This window comes from Myotis myotis, unplaced genomic scaffold (assembly GCF_014108235.1).
Source record: "Myotis myotis isolate mMyoMyo1 unplaced genomic scaffold, mMyoMyo1.p scaffold_m19_p_1, whole genome shotgun sequence".
In the NCBI taxonomy this organism is placed as follows: domain Eukaryota; kingdom Metazoa; phylum Chordata; class Mammalia; order Chiroptera; family Vespertilionidae; genus Myotis; species Myotis myotis.
The window spans coordinates 214,013,163-214,028,962 of record NW_023416313.1 but is presented as its reverse complement, the minus strand read 5'-3'; positions in this window follow the sequence as shown (position 1 = coordinate 214,028,962).

Here is a 15,800-nt window from a genome sequence, read left to right as displayed (position 1 = left end):
TTCAGATGTTTGGAAAGGCTTCCCGCCTGACTCCTACATTTCTCATTACTTTCTCCTCAGCCTTGTGTGACTGTTTAGAATGTAGAATGGAACAAGACAGTGTGGTTTCCAATGTAAGTGCCTAATGGCTTTTTCAATACTGTTAAGACATGTGATCAGAGAGTAGGTCCTAATGAAGAGAGGAGGTGTTGCCTGACTTAGTAGAATAATCAATTTAGTTAGTGAGCAACTGGAGGAAAGAAAGAGCTGAATTTCTTGGCAGGCAGGAAGTGCATAGATTATACTCTGGAGCTTTGGAAAACAGCACGCTAGGAGTTGTCTGTGGAAGCAAGATAAAGATGAGGTCATCTTATAATAAGATCCTGCAGGGACGTCACTGTGGACAGAGCTCTATAAAGTCCTGACTCAAAATGAATTCTACTGGAAGCAAGAGAGATGTAGAGTTTCTATTGCCGGATGTGTTTTCCTAGCATGCGGTCATTGAACGTCAAGGTGACAAAATGAGAATATAAAAGATTAGTATACATTCATCATGACTGCCCCCCTCTCAAACACCTTGCTTTTTAAATATTCTGTTACTTATTAGCTTTTTCACTTGTAGATAAAGAGGTTGAATGAAACCTATGAAGGCTAGAGATGGAGGCTTCATAGTTTAGGACTTTACTAGTACACAAGCACCTACTGTATACCTCACACTGTGATATGCACTTTCCCATGGCTAGAAAATACTATGACAACAGTAATAACAATAACCATTCATTGATACCTACTGTGTGCCAGTGTTATGTTATATCTGTTGTGTTATTCCATCCTTAAAACAACCCTACCCAGTTCAGGCTGCTCCTAAGACCACTTCTTTGAAAGATGAAGTAACTGATACTTGGGAAGGCTAAGTAATTCACCCAAAGCCACATGGCTAATATAAAGCCATTCTAGGAGGTTAAACACAGTGTTAAAGTCTCCTGACCCTCAGTCTTGAGGTATTTCTATTAACCTCATTATGTTACCTCCTTGATTTTGACGATTAAATGTGCTTTTTGCTCTGAGCAAGTGACTCTTACTGTTCTCACTTTGATTTTGCACTTGAGAGCCAACCCTTCACTGGTGCAAATGTGGAAAACAGATTACAGTGATTGTAATGGAATCTTCCTATAATGTCCTTCAATTTTCCCTTCATCCCGCATGGATCTATTAAGTATTTGGCCTCATGCAACCAAATGCACTGATTCCCTCTCCCAGTGTTTTACTACTTATTGAATTTTATCTTCTTGATCCTTGGAGGCAAAATTGTAAAAGATCATCCACAGCAATCCATTAATGAGAGCAGCACCCGGGAAGGTATGAAGAGCCACGCGAGCACTCAGGGTTGGCTTCACATTATTCTCTCCTGGAATTCTCTTCCATGAGGAATGCAATTTGAAACAAATTCCCTCTCAGTGACATACTGAGGGAAGCTCAGTGGGGAGCAACAAAAATGATGCAATGTTTTCAAAATAAGACCCCCGAGAAAGCTGTGAGAGAACTGAATGCGTTCAGCCCCGTGTCAAGAAGACTTAGGGGAGAAATAGCTATAAATATGCATGCTGATGGAGTGGACAAGGTGAAAGAAGATTTTTCTCATTATAAAGGAGGGTAAAGGAAATAGGAGGAGGGCGAAATTATAGTAAGGAAAATTTAGTTTAAAATATGATATTAATACATACTGAGGGAGCTTACTGGAAATTCCATTTCTACCCACATCACTAAGGTGGTTGCCTGGGCAACATATTTACTCTACATACACAAACACATGCTTTTATATTAGATTATGGCAGAACATAAAGATGAGGAGGGTGGGGTGAGGCAGAGAGGACTCTTGTATTAATGGGCAACTATGGTCTCATTTTGTATCAAACCTGAAAGACTGAGCCAACATCAATGTTTGGTTTGCAATTGCTATTTTATTTATAGAGCCATACTCATCTGTTTGAAAATTCATTGTGTTTCTGGATTAATAATAATAATAATGAATTAATATTTATTTAGCACTTCTTAGTGCTAGGCATTGTGCTAATAAGTGCCTCATGTGCATTTGTTCATTGAAGTCTCACAATATTCCTCTAAGTTAGTAATTATCACACACACACACACACACACACACACACACACACACACACACACACAAGCTGGGCATCAGTTTCCTTATCTGAGAAGTGTGTTTGATAGTCACAGTGAATCCGAGGATGTAATAAGTACTTAGTGAATGGAAGCCAGGTATGCTATGTGCTCTAATACATGGAACAGTTTCCTAAAAGGTGAAGTTCAAAGCTCAAAATGCCACTAGAATCCCTCTTGAGAACACGTGAGCTCTAAATAAACCCCCAAGTTTCTGTGAAGCATCCCAGCACCCCTTCAGTGTGACATGAAGCTGTTTCTTATAAGATGAACCCTTCAGACTCTGGGATCACTGCTATAAATACCAACAGACCCTGCTCCCTTGTAACAGAATCTCACCATGGCAGCGACCCAAATGTAAATGTAATGGGAGGTAGTTATTGAAGCTGAAGTGGCCTGGGCTTTATCTATTGAGCCCAGTGGTTCTCAGACCTGACAGATCTTAAGAATCTCCTGGAATGCTTTGAAAAATACAGATGCATGGGCACCAGCCCTGGGAATTCTGACGATAGGTCTGAGATGGATGGGGAGCCCGGGAGTGTTTGTTGTCATGATTCTGATGATTAGTCACTGGAACCACTGAGCCAATCCATCCATGCACAGATGGGGACGTGAGTGCTGAAGGCTGCAGAGCTGGCCCCGTGCTCAGGTCTCCTGTTTCCTCCTTCCCCACTCCAAGCTCTCTGTTCATTGCCCAGTGCTGCTTCTTAGCCCTGGGTCCTCATAGGAGAGGGGGGCAGAGGAAAATAAATAAAGAGCATCCTGAATTTCTAAGATAAGGCCATGATCAGGCACTGCTTCCCCCCTGGGCCTCCACTGGGCGTTGCTGTGCATCTGGGTTGCAGGCCGTTGTGTTTTATGATGATTGGTGCAGGCCCCCGATTGATCATGAGCCCAGGTGGAGTTTGCAACCACCCTGATAATTAGGAAAGCTCACTAAATAAAATCTATAGCCTCAGTACTCAATTTTCCAGTGGGCTTGAGACTGTCAGGGAGTAAAAGAAAGAGTTTGTCTTTCTTAAAGGGTTGAGATGATCTCAGGGAGGAGGAGGAGAGTCAAAGCCATGACCGATCCTGTTTGCATTGGGTGTGTGTGAATCCGTGTGTGACAGCCCCAATTACTTGAACCTTGGGGGAGAGTTCACTGTCCTTTAGAAATGATGAAACAGAAACACAGCAGGAGGTGAAACAAGCTGTTTAGGAAGAGCAGAGGCAGAGCTGGGGTTTGAACCACGGCTACCAGGCCACCAAGCCTTAACTCAGGCCAAGGTTGTATCCGGCCAGAGCTGAAAACAGTAAGAGCCTACAGAGGTCTGTCCACAAGCTAATCTGCAGGTCATTCAGGCTCAGAACTCTGTATCATTTCCATTTCTCTGGCTTAAATTCTGCTTGAAGTCTCGTTGCTTTTGGAATCTGCCTCCATCTGACCGCTCTCCCCCACCCACTTTCCCCAGCTTAGCAGGCTTCTGGAGTCTCTCCCCAACCCCCAGCCTAGTGGTGGGACTTGGTGCCTTCTTTTAGCTTCCAGTCTGGCCTCAGCCTCATCTTCTGAACTCCTCAATGGCACCTACTCGCTTGCATCCTCTATTAACCTGATATTAAAAAAAAAAAAAATTTGAGAGAGAAAGGGAGAGAGAGAAGCATCAATTTGCCGTTCCACTTATTTATGCATTCATTGGTTGATTCTTGTAGGTGCCCTGACAAAGGATCGAACTCACAACCTTAGTGTATCAGGATGACATTTTAACCAACTGAGCTACCTGCCAGGGCTTCACTGACCTGATTTTGAACCATTCTTCAGCTAGACTCTCTCTGTAATGCGCAATTTCATGAAAAAAAGAAAATGAGGCGTGTGCCCGCAGAGCAGTGTGGGGGAGGTTGCTTGGGAGGGTTCGGTGCCCTCACCCGGGCCCGTTGGAGCTGCCCTGGAGGGTTTCTATTCCCATCTCTGAGTGCAAACTAATCTGCCTTTTCTTGTGTGATCGCCAATGCGGGCAGCTGCCCTGTGGAGCAGCACTCCTGGCCTCTGGAAGGGATGGCACGATACATTACAGAACAAAGTAGCTGTGTTTTTGTCTCTGAGTCTCAGACCTTGGGCTTGAGGAACATCAGCAGCAAAAGATCAATGGCCAGCTTCCCAGTTCTGGGTCCTGGGTGAAGGAGAAATGGAAGGAGAGGAAGAGACTTACTCTGGGGATTGAGCCTTGCAGCCTAGGAAAGGGAGGGTTACATAAGCCCCAGAGGAGCTGAGGATAGAGAAAAAACCCCTAGTCAGTGTCCGCATCTCAGGAGGTGTTAGGCTCCAGAGCAGAGATGACTGCACAGGCAGGTGGTCCTGACACATCCTCCCTCACCCAGCTCACCAAGCCCATCATGGCAGGCGCTGATGGAGCATCCCTAGCACCCGAGAGTAGGGGATCAGAGGCAGAGGCCCCTGGCCTCACCGAGATCCCCTGGCCCCCGCGGTGATTAGAGGCAGCAAAGGGCTCCCACTTCTGAGAGAAAAGCAGGGGAAATGAGAGCAGGGCGCGGAGAGGCCTTGAAATCCAGAATAAGAGCAATACTGCATTGAGGGGGTGGACTGAGGACGAGTGTGGACTGAGGACAGAAGACTTGTTGGTGTTGAACGAGGTCCAGAGAGCCTCTTCTAGAACTTACAACAATAATCTCACCCTGTGTTTGTCCCCTAGAACTCACACACAGTCTTGGGAGGGCGAGAGAAGGAAGGCAGCACCATAGATTGAATGAGATTTCTTTTCAAAGAAATTAAGCTGATTTTAAAAATTTACAGTTTTATTTTTGTTATTTGCAAGCACACGACTCTGAATGGAGAAGCATTGCCCTTTGTTCCTGGCCTTTTCTTCACCCCAGGTCTTAACCCACACGCCATTCTCTGACTTCATGGACCGGGGAAACAGACAGGTTCTCCTGGACCCTCATTCAGCACCTGCCTTCCCTCCCACTTCTCCTTTGAGTTCTTGCCTGGGAGATCCCTGCCTCTGACATCCCCACCTCCTTTTGTGGGTCCCTGTGACTCAATCTCTGCAAGATCAGCCTTATCATTACCCCTCTGCTTTATCTGGTGGGATCCCAGCATGGGGCAGCTTGCTGAAAGGTCTGGCCGATTAGGAGATGCTTGTTATAACAGTAGGAGGAGAGAGCAATCACAAGGCTGTGTTACAGCCCAGCAGCTTAGCATTTGATTGATAGGTGTGCAGATAAGAATATACCATGGCTGGATTCCCATGCTTCCCAGGAGTCCAATGGCACACAAAATGCTTCTCTGTCAGTTTCACTAATTCAGTCCAATTAATTGATGTCAATTAATTAATTAACTCATGGTTCAAGCCTGTGGAGCACCCATTATGTGCCTGGTTCTCTTTCAGATGCAAGGGATACAGACATGAGAGATACCAGCCATGCATTCCAGGTGCTTATGTTCTGCTGGGACTACAGACCCAGAGAGACACAAACCTTTATTTAAAATTACTGAGTAGTTTTGGATGCCAGGTTTTATGAAAAGCATCCAGGGAGAAAGCATATAGTGTCTGACCTTATGCAGCTCTCACTTTATCAGACAGAGTGATAGGTACTTTAATAGAGGAATTTAATAGAGGATTCATCCAATGCACTTCAACAATTATTCCAGGGCATTAGTGTTCTGTAACAGGTAGCATAGCAAAGTATCACTGACCTAGAATAATTGTTATATATATATACAATTTACAATTATATAATGTGTTTATGTATACATTTATATATACACTAGTGTTCCAGTGCATGGATTCTTGCACATTGAAAGGAAATTAATTAGAAGAAATATTTTAATATCGCTATTCGTGTCTTGCTAATGAAAAGAAAATAGGATTCTACCGAGTCTCCTATCTACCTACTCCAGGACTTCTGTGAGGATCAAATGAGATGAGGCAAGTGAAAATGCTTCACAAACATGTAAAATGTTTGCACCTGGCTATAAAGCAAGTTGGGTTCCTGGGCTGAAAAAACTCCGAAGAGGCTAGCCGCTAGTCGCTAGGGAGAGGAAGCCTGGTTTTGCTATGTGACGACATTACCTGGTGCCCAGAGCGACTGTTTCCGGGCTGGGCTAAGGCTGCATTTTGCGCCATGGAGTCTTGGCAGCGTTGGTTAAGATTTGGTGGGGTGTTGCTCCAGGATGGTGGCGGGGCCTGTGTCTCACTTGGGTGAAGCCAAGTGTCGATTTGTCGGCGCCAGGTCCGTAGTGCTGTTTATTTTTAAATGGCCAGTGTGCATCATGGCAGTTCCTACATTGAGTGTCTGCCTCCTGGTGGTCAATGTGTGCCATAGCTACCTGTCAGATGGATGGACACATAGCCTTTTATATAGATACTAGAGGCCCAGTGCACGGATTCGTGCACCAGTGGGGTCCCTCGGCCTGGCCTGTGCCCTCTCGCAATCTGAGACCCCTCGGGGGATGTCAGAGAGCTGGTTTCAGCCCAATTCCTAGAAGGCCAGGCCGAGGGACCCCACTGGTGCATGAATCTGTACACCTGGCCTTAATCGGTTAATCTCTTCCCTCCCTTCCCCCTTCCCCCCTCCTGTCTGAGATTCATCAATCTGTTCCATGTTTCCATGCCTGTGGTTACCACTTCTGCATTGAGCATCTGTTCCCTGGTGGTCAGTGCACGTCATAGCTACCAGCCAGTCAGCCAGTCACTTAGGCTTTTATATATATTGATAAAATATGTATGTATATATTTTATCAGAGAAAGTTTCCTGAAACAGCTCTCTAGCTCATCTCTGTTTTTAGATTCTGAGTTGTGCTTATTTTTCTCCAATCTAGCCACATATGTCTGCAATATAGTGATCTAATACTTTTCTTCCCCTGGTAGCTTTTAATCTCTCCTTTAAAATGTATTTATTAATAACTGCTATCATTTATTAACACTTAAGAGGTGCATATTCTGAAGGTGGCACTTTTCTTTTATTATTTTATATAAACCTCATAAAAACCTAGTGAGGTAGGAATAATTATTTCAAGAATATCCACCAAGAAAATGACTCTTGGAGAGGTTAATTTGCCCAAGGTAATGCAGTAGGTAAGTGATAGAGTCAGAGTTTGAAATGTGGTCTGCTTCACTTTATGTTCTCAGCTATATTGAAATTTATTGAGTCTTTACTCTGTGTCCATAGCTGTACCAAGGGAATCCCACAACCATGGCCTCAGTAATCCTTACCACAGCCTTCTGAGGTGGGTGCTCTCTTACAAATGGAGAAACAGGCTCAGAGACAGTGAATAATTTGCCCAAGACTGGACAGAGAGTGGCAGGATTTAAACCTTGGTCTTTCTAATTTTAGTAGTACCTGTGTCATAGTTACAGGCATAAGGCAACCCCCTTATTCATGGGGCATATGTTCCAAGGTTCCCAGCAGATGCCTGAAATTGTGGATAATACCAAACCATATAGATACTATGATTTTTCCTATATATACCCACCTATTATGAAGTTTAATTTATATATTAGGCAAGGAAGAGACAACAATTGATAATAAAGTAATACAGTGATAACAATATGCTGTAATAAAAGTTATGTGAATGCAGCATTATTAAGTAAAATAAGAGTTATCTGAACACAAGCCCTGGGATCCCACACAGTTGATCTGATCACAGAGATGGCTACTGAGTGACTATCGGGTGGGTGGGTTGCATATAGAGCATAGACCAGGTAGGACTGAGCTGGATGGCATGAGATTTCATCACGCTGTTCAGAACAGCACATAATTTAAAACTTAAGAATTGTTTATTTCTGGAATTTTCCATTTAATATTTTTGGACAGTGGTTGACTGTAGATAATTGAAACTTCGGAAAGTGAAACCGTGGATAAAGGAGAGGTTACCGTACATTGACCTAATTATACCCAAGGGGAAGGGAAGAAATGAACATTTATTAAATGCCTTTTGTTGTACTAGGGTGCATACTGCTTTTTTTTTTCTAAAACAGCTCTGTGAGGTAGAAATTATTTCCAGTTACTGACAGAGCAGGCTCTCTGGGTGGGTAGATTTTTCACCCACCGTCATAGAGTAAGTTACATGTGCACCTGATGTTTTAAGGGATCTATTGTATTACATTGCACCATTTTACTTCCCAAAGAAATAAAATTCATTTACAGAAATCATTTTATGCATTAATTAGTTTTTTAAAAATATATTTTAGTGATCTTTTACAGAGAGAAAGGGAGAGGGATAGAGAGTTAGAAACATCGATGAGAGAGAAACATTGATGAGCTGCCTCTTGCACACTCCCTACTGGGGATGTGCCTGCAACCAAGGTACATGCCCTTGACTGGAATCGAACCTGGGACCCTTGAGTCCGCACGCCAATGCTCTATCCACTGAGCCAAACCAGTCAGGGCCATTAATTAGTTTTTAATTCTTAAAGGGTTAGCAAAGAAAAACCACCTACGGCTGGTGTGGGGTCAATTCTCTTAACCCAATGAATGATTGGTTCTTCCCCTTGTGTTTCTAGGCATAATTCACAAACATGAAAGAGTTTTGATACTTCTAATTCGAGTTGGTTTTACTTAAAATAAGGAAGTGACTTTTGCTGGGAGATAGATTGTCTGCTGTGTCCAGAACTCACCCAGAACATGTCCTAGTGTGCAGGGCTTGAAATGCCATACGTGGCTTATCTTATGCTACAATAGACAGTGAAAATGATTTTACAACAGAAGTATTATAATTTATAAAAAATATAAAATAATGTACTACCCTATGTGATAAAAATGTCATGGGTTAAAATGAAAGATAACTCAGATAAGGTGATGAGAAAGATTAAAAGTGCTGAAAATACAGACAATGGGGTGGTGAGGGCCTGGGGGTGGGTAGGGGAGGATGGGAGCAGGCTATAAGAGGTTGATGGGGGAAAAGAAGACCTATGTAATACTTTAACAATAATGATTTTAAAAAAAGAAAAAATTGAACAAAAATTATGAACTATGAACAAGTTGACTGTTAATTTGAATTATTTGGTAGTATTAATTAAAACTTAATAAACTTTTTCTTATGAACAGACATCATATTTTTTTAAATATATATGTATGTATTCTTCTATTGATTTTAGCTACATTGCAATACCTAGATAATGCATTTGAAATCAAAACAGGATTTATTTTTGACCTTAGGTTTGGCTGCTTTTGTGCTATATCTTTTTTTTTTTTTGATCTTGTTACTCCTCTAACAGTATATAATAAAAGATAACATTTTATATAATAAAAGGGTAATATGCAAATTGTCCCCTCGACCAAGAGTTCCACCATGGTTTGATCAGGGGGCGGAGCCAACCTGCCAACTGCCCGCGCGGCTTCCCACTCCCTCTTCCCCACCAGCCTGGCCTGATCAGCTCTATCTGGGCAGACCAGCAAGACCCTACCATGCACGAATTCATGCACTGGGCCTCTTTAGTTTTTATCATTAAAAAAGTGCTGAAAAACTACCTGATAGGAAAGACAAGCATGGGACACAGACACAGGAGTCAGGAGCCTCACAATCTCCCTGTGTGAGAATTGTGAGTGTCTGCAGGGCACTGGCCAACAACTTCCCATAATACAGCTATCAGACTCAACCATCCAACTTAAAAATGGTATATAAATTCTGATGTTATAATGTTCAAGGCCAAAATGCCTAGTTTGAACATTAGGAATCATGAATAAGCCCCTGAGATTTCTAGGAGCCCAGAGAAACTAGAAAAATTACAATGTTTTTTCCTAAACCTTTCAAGATCCTATTAAAAAATTATGCCTTGTGATGGAGAGAAATAAAAGCATATAACAAAATTAGGCTCTTATTTATTTTACTATTTTTTTCTAAAGGAAAAACCTATACTTAGTGACTTTAATCAAATGTATTCTTTCTATTTGTTGCTCCCTTTTATTGGATTTTGGAACAAGCTGATGCAATGTGTGTGTGTGTGTGTGTGTGTGTGTGTGTGTGTGTGTGTGCACACGCACCTGTGAATTGTTGGGGGCACTCTATTTTATTGCCACAATAAATACTACAGTGCAAAATCCCACCAGACCATTTCCTCTGGCGATAGCTGTTTGAAAGTGTACTAAGACCTGGTGACTGTGAACTCATGCCTGTGTAAGTTACTGTAAAATGAGCACTGCAACAATACATTGTCTTAATGGGCTGGGGATTGGCAGTGAGTAAGAAGGGCAGGCGAAGCGGGCCAGGTCCAGTAGCAGCTGAGAGACAGAGAGCTGCAGCCAGTTTTTCAGGGAAGTCATCTTGAGTCTTTAAGCTGAAAGGGGTCCCTGCCATAGTTCCCCCTGCTTTCGAGGGTCCTGCTCTGGACCTTTTCCAACTGGGCCTTCTCCACTGGGTTTGAGAGGCAAGGGGCTATGCTTCCCCAGAATCCATATCCGTCCCTTCTAGATCACACTCCAACAACCTCCCTGGTGTCTGGAATTCCCTGCTCAAATAGCCCAGCCCCTCTCCTAAGATCTCCTCCTGGAGTCTGTCCTCCTCAGGGAAGGAGGTACCATTCCACAGGTAGGAGTCCCAGATCCCTGGGTGGCCTAGGGGAAGCTGATAGTAGAGGTGCGGACATAGCTTAGATGATGGGTGGGGTTTCCACACGTGTACATGAGGCTCCTCATGGTATAATCAAACCGGGTGTAGAAAAAGTGGGGTGGGCTCTGGACTGAGGGCCAGAACTTTCCCCACACTATTATCATGTCCTAGCATGAAGCTCCAAAGAGTCGGAGACTAGCAAAGTTGAACTGGCTTTCTCGGTCATTATGATGGCATGCTTGTCAAGGCAGGAAAATAGACTGTGTTATATATAAGAGTTTTCTTGCTTAGTTCATAACACCTAAAAGTCTATAAATATGGTGTATGGGCCTTTATCTGTACCCCTGCCACAGGCCCTGCAAATATTAGGGCTGGGACTGGCAGGTTTCACTGCATTGCAAGGGTATACGAGACTTTGGCCTAGTGTTAGGTTAGAAATGATTGATATACCAAAAGACAACAAACCTGTTCTCTGAGAAGACATTAGAGTGGTTATACCAGGCAGAAGTGAAACAGATTCCAACTCTCTTTTGGACTTCTCCTTACACTCCTGGGCTCTCTTAGTGATACATCCTGGTTGGCCAGAAAGCAGACAGTGTATTCCAAGCCACTGTAGTGGGCAGTATATTCCAAGCCATTCTAAGCCAGACTGATGGAGAAATGTTTAGCATTGCCAATTATTCCTCTCAGTGTCCCTATTTAGAATGGGGATTACAATGTTTGTTCTTTTTTTTTTTTTTTTTTTTTAAAAAGATAAGATGAATTCATGTAAAGTGATATAATGCAGTCTTAGAGTTAAATAGCTATTCAACCAACAGCCTGCCCTCCTCTTTCTGCTTTGGTTCAACAACACACTTTGCTGTGTCTTATTTCCTTGGATACTTGCCAAAAGTCTTGTTTACTATTTAATATAATTCTTAGTAATGACATAATATGAACGCTCTCAGGAATAGCTTTGAAAAGAGACTCCTGGAAACAGCGTGCTTTCATTCCACAGAACTACTTTGGGGCAGGAGTGCCCTTTAATTCTCAGCCACTGAGTGCCCAGTGCCCATCCCAGAGGCTTAACTATCTTGAGATGCAGGTTTCATTGCACTGGTGTTCTTGTCGACAGACCAACATTGGCCTCACCTCAGTTATTGGATTTTGATTTATTTCCAGAATTACCTGGACTCAGTCAACGCCAGAGCAGTATGATGGACTATCACATGGACTTCATTTTCTTGACATGTCACATGTTCTAATGTTCCAGTTTTTCTGAGCAGACAATACTGTGATGGTTAGTTTCATGTGTCAACTTTGTTAGGCCATGGTTCTGAGTTATTCAATCAAACACTAATCTAGGTGTTGCTGTGAATGTGTTTTGTAGATGTGGCAATCAGCATCAGTTGACTTTAGGCAAAAGAGATTATCCTCTATAATCTGGGTGAGACACATCCAAAACAAACTGAGGTTTTCCTGAGAAAGAAGAAATTATGCTTCTGGAAGATGATATCAGCTCCTGCCCAAGAGTCTCTAATCTGCTGGCCTACCCTACGGATTTCAGATTTGCCAGCCTCTAATTCCTTCCTTCCCTTCCTCCCTCCCTCCCTCCTCCCTTCTTCCCTCCCTTCCTCTATCTTTGATCTTTCAATCTTTCTATTTATCTATCATTTTAAACTGGTTTTCTTTCTCTATTAGAACCCTGACTGGTATAGATTTTGGTGCCAAGACTAGTTTTAGAAGTACAGAATCTCACGGATAAATTTCTGAATTGATTCTAGATTTTCTGGAATTGGCTCTGCAATCTAATTAGATTCATTAGATGTGAAGGTACTAGTAACTCTATTTCCTAAGGTAAAGAGGACACTGGTAATCCATGTCATGATGCTGCAACAGAGATACACAAAATACAGTCACTGGATCAATTGGATGTGTATAAAAGGCAAGGTTCTGGGTGACCATGCAAAATAAGGAATATAATGAAATTGGCTGGTTGCTCCTCACTGCCCTGGAGAAACTAGGGAAACAGAAGGGTCAACTCAGAGCCTCTAATTTATAGCTCAAACTCTGCGTACATGACCAGGAGTCTGAAAACCAAAACTAGACATTTGACTTTGCACCTTACTAAACACCATCACGTTGTCCAGGTCACTTAATATCCCCAGTCCTCACTGTCCCCTGCTATGAAGTGAGCAGAAAATCCCATGTGATGGCTGTGGGGTTTTAAATATCATGAAATGAAAGCACATCTGTTGAAAATTATTTAGCACAGTTCTTGGCATGTAATAGGTACTCAATCAATGTTTTGCACAAGTTGGTAATCACTCCCTCTTTTAGAGCATACTGACTTGCTTTCACATTATAGGAGTCCTAGTGGGAGTGCAAGTCCAGGCACCCACTTCCTACCCAGCCAAGAGGAGGGTCCTCTTCCCACTGGAGCAGGCCCATGACCTGAACTCAGCCCTGTTAACCACTCCCTCATCCTTGTTAAGGGGTTTTTGTTAGAGGGCTTAACATGTGACTAATGTAAGGTCAGAAGAAACGTCACTCATGGAGGGGCAGTGGTGGCTGAGGCTTCCTGAGCAAGCTCTTTAAGCTATGGGACCTGGCTGTGTCCCAGCCTCGTCTCCCTCTGGAGCTTCCTGGTTCCCTACTCATGCCCAAGTCTGACCAGCAACACCCTCCCTCCACCAATATTCTTCCAGAGATATCCTCTTTTGCGTAAGTTAGCTAGAGTTGACTTTTATTGCCTGCTCTTAGGACCTTGGCTGATACACACATCAAGAACTGCCATGCACAAACCAATAGACTAGGGCTTATGGTCTTGTTTGCATATTTCATTAGGTTTGGATGAGTTTGCAATCATTGGTATGAGTGTAACATACCAATTTACTTTTCTAATAAACTCTTCAACGATTGACCTGCTCCTAATTTAGCTGTACATTAGTATAGCTAAGTGTTGGTTGCTATAAAAAGACCTCGTTTTGACCTCATAAGAAAACACCATTCAAAATCCAATGGAGGAAAGCAAAACAGTGGCTCAAAGTCAGAGAAGAAATTCACTGTGTGTGTTTCAGGACTGGCTATGTCCATATTACCATCTCTTTCCTAATACACTAACATCTCTTGTGCATTTGACCAGTGTTCAACAGGATCAGACAAATATTATTTTAATAGGACACATACTGAATTAAAAATGACCCTCCTTGTTGGGGGTGTTTTGTGGTTTCTGCAGCTGGAAGTTACAATACACCATTTGATTAATGAGCTGTTTTATTGGGATGCAAATAACGCATAATGTCATATGATCCATATGTTGTACATTACAGAGGCATAAAACTTACCTTGGCACAAAATGGAAAATTTAAAGCATCTCTCTTGAAAAAAAAATATATCATGCTGAACAAGAAGCATGTGGGTATTTCTGGTATTTATGAAACTGATGAATGCTATCCCAGACTTGTTTGGCTTTAGTGTTAATTCTGATGGTATGTGTGAGCGTGTGCATGTGCGTGTGTGTGTGTATGTCCTTTATTCATCAGAAATGCCTTTATGCTTCTGTTCCTATTCAGTCTATTCAGACTAGAAGAAAAGAGCCAAACAGCTGGATTTGATAACACACAGTAGCTATAACCTGCATTGTTTAGAACTAAAATGTGAGATACTGGAAAGAAAATGTAATTATAATGAAAACAGCAATTGGAGATTAGAGATGGTCATTGTCTAGGCATCATTAGAGAGGAGGGGCATGAGAATGATAAGTAAATTCCCAGTTCACTGGATACCAGTTTAGAGCAGCATACCCATTGAGGGTAGAGAGACTAACAATGCAGTGGTGAGAAGCATGGAGGAGCACTGGAGTTGGGTCAGAGTGGGAGATTTCCCATCCTCTGAAACACTGTGAGACCAGACTAGGCTGACCAACCATCTTCCCGGAGCCTTCAGGGGGTAACTGCTTTTCATCCTTCAGCTTCTGCTCAAATATCATGTCTCAAAAGTGCCTGCTCTCTGTCCCTAGGTGACTCTCACTGGCATTTTCTCATTTTACTGTTTTTACGGAATTTTGTACTATCTGAGTCATCTGGTTTCCCTACTGGTTTACTAACTTACTGTATGTTTCACATGAGAAAATAGGCTCTATGTCAAACTTGTTTACAGCTGTAAAGTCAGATCAGTGCCTGAAACACAATAAAGGCTCAATAAATAGACATGAACATTGAGTTTGAAAAGTGAGGGTAATAATAGTCCCTCTTTGCTTTAAAAGATCCCATGACACTTAACTCAGATAATCCTTGTGAACTTGACGTGACAGTGCCAGGCACAAGGTGAGTACTCAGTAACTGTTAGCTAGCGTTCTTGTTTGTATTATTTGTATTACTTTATATTACTTACAGCGGTGATGATGCTGTACTAGAACTCTCCATAATTTATGAGAGGAATTGGCTCATGTGAGGCTGAGGTCTCACGATCTGTTGTCTACAAGGAGTCCCAGGAGAGTTGGTGGTGTAAGTTATAGTCTGAGCCCAAAGTCTGAAAACCAGGAACACCAATGATGTGAGTGTTTGTGCAACAGCAAGCGAAGACAGATGCCCCAGCTTAATGGTCAAGCAGAGAGAGAGGGAGAGAGAGATAGTTAGATAGAGAGAGAGAGAGATCTAGTGAGCAAATTTTCCCTTCCTTTACCTTTTTGGCCCATAAATACCATCTGGCTTATCACTTATGAATGAAGAGGCAAGATAACAATTGCCCCAAGCAAGAAGCCAGGGAAACCCTCAATGGATTGGTTGATGTCCCCCCAACTTCCCAAACACACATTGAGGAAGGGAAATCTACTTTGCTCAGTCTACTTATGCAAATGCTTATCTCCTCAGAAACATGCTCACAGACACACCCAGAGACAATATTTAACCAAATATCTGGGGACCCTGTGACCTGGTCAAGGCAACATATAAAATTAACCATTACAATTAGGATAATATAGTGCCACAAAGGAAATGTAATTGACCCCCACAGGGAGTGATCCATCTATGACATTTTCACTCAACAATTTTTGAAGGTAAAGTTTCACAAACCTAGCTCAAGAATGAATTGCACAGATTATTACAGTAGTCTGTCT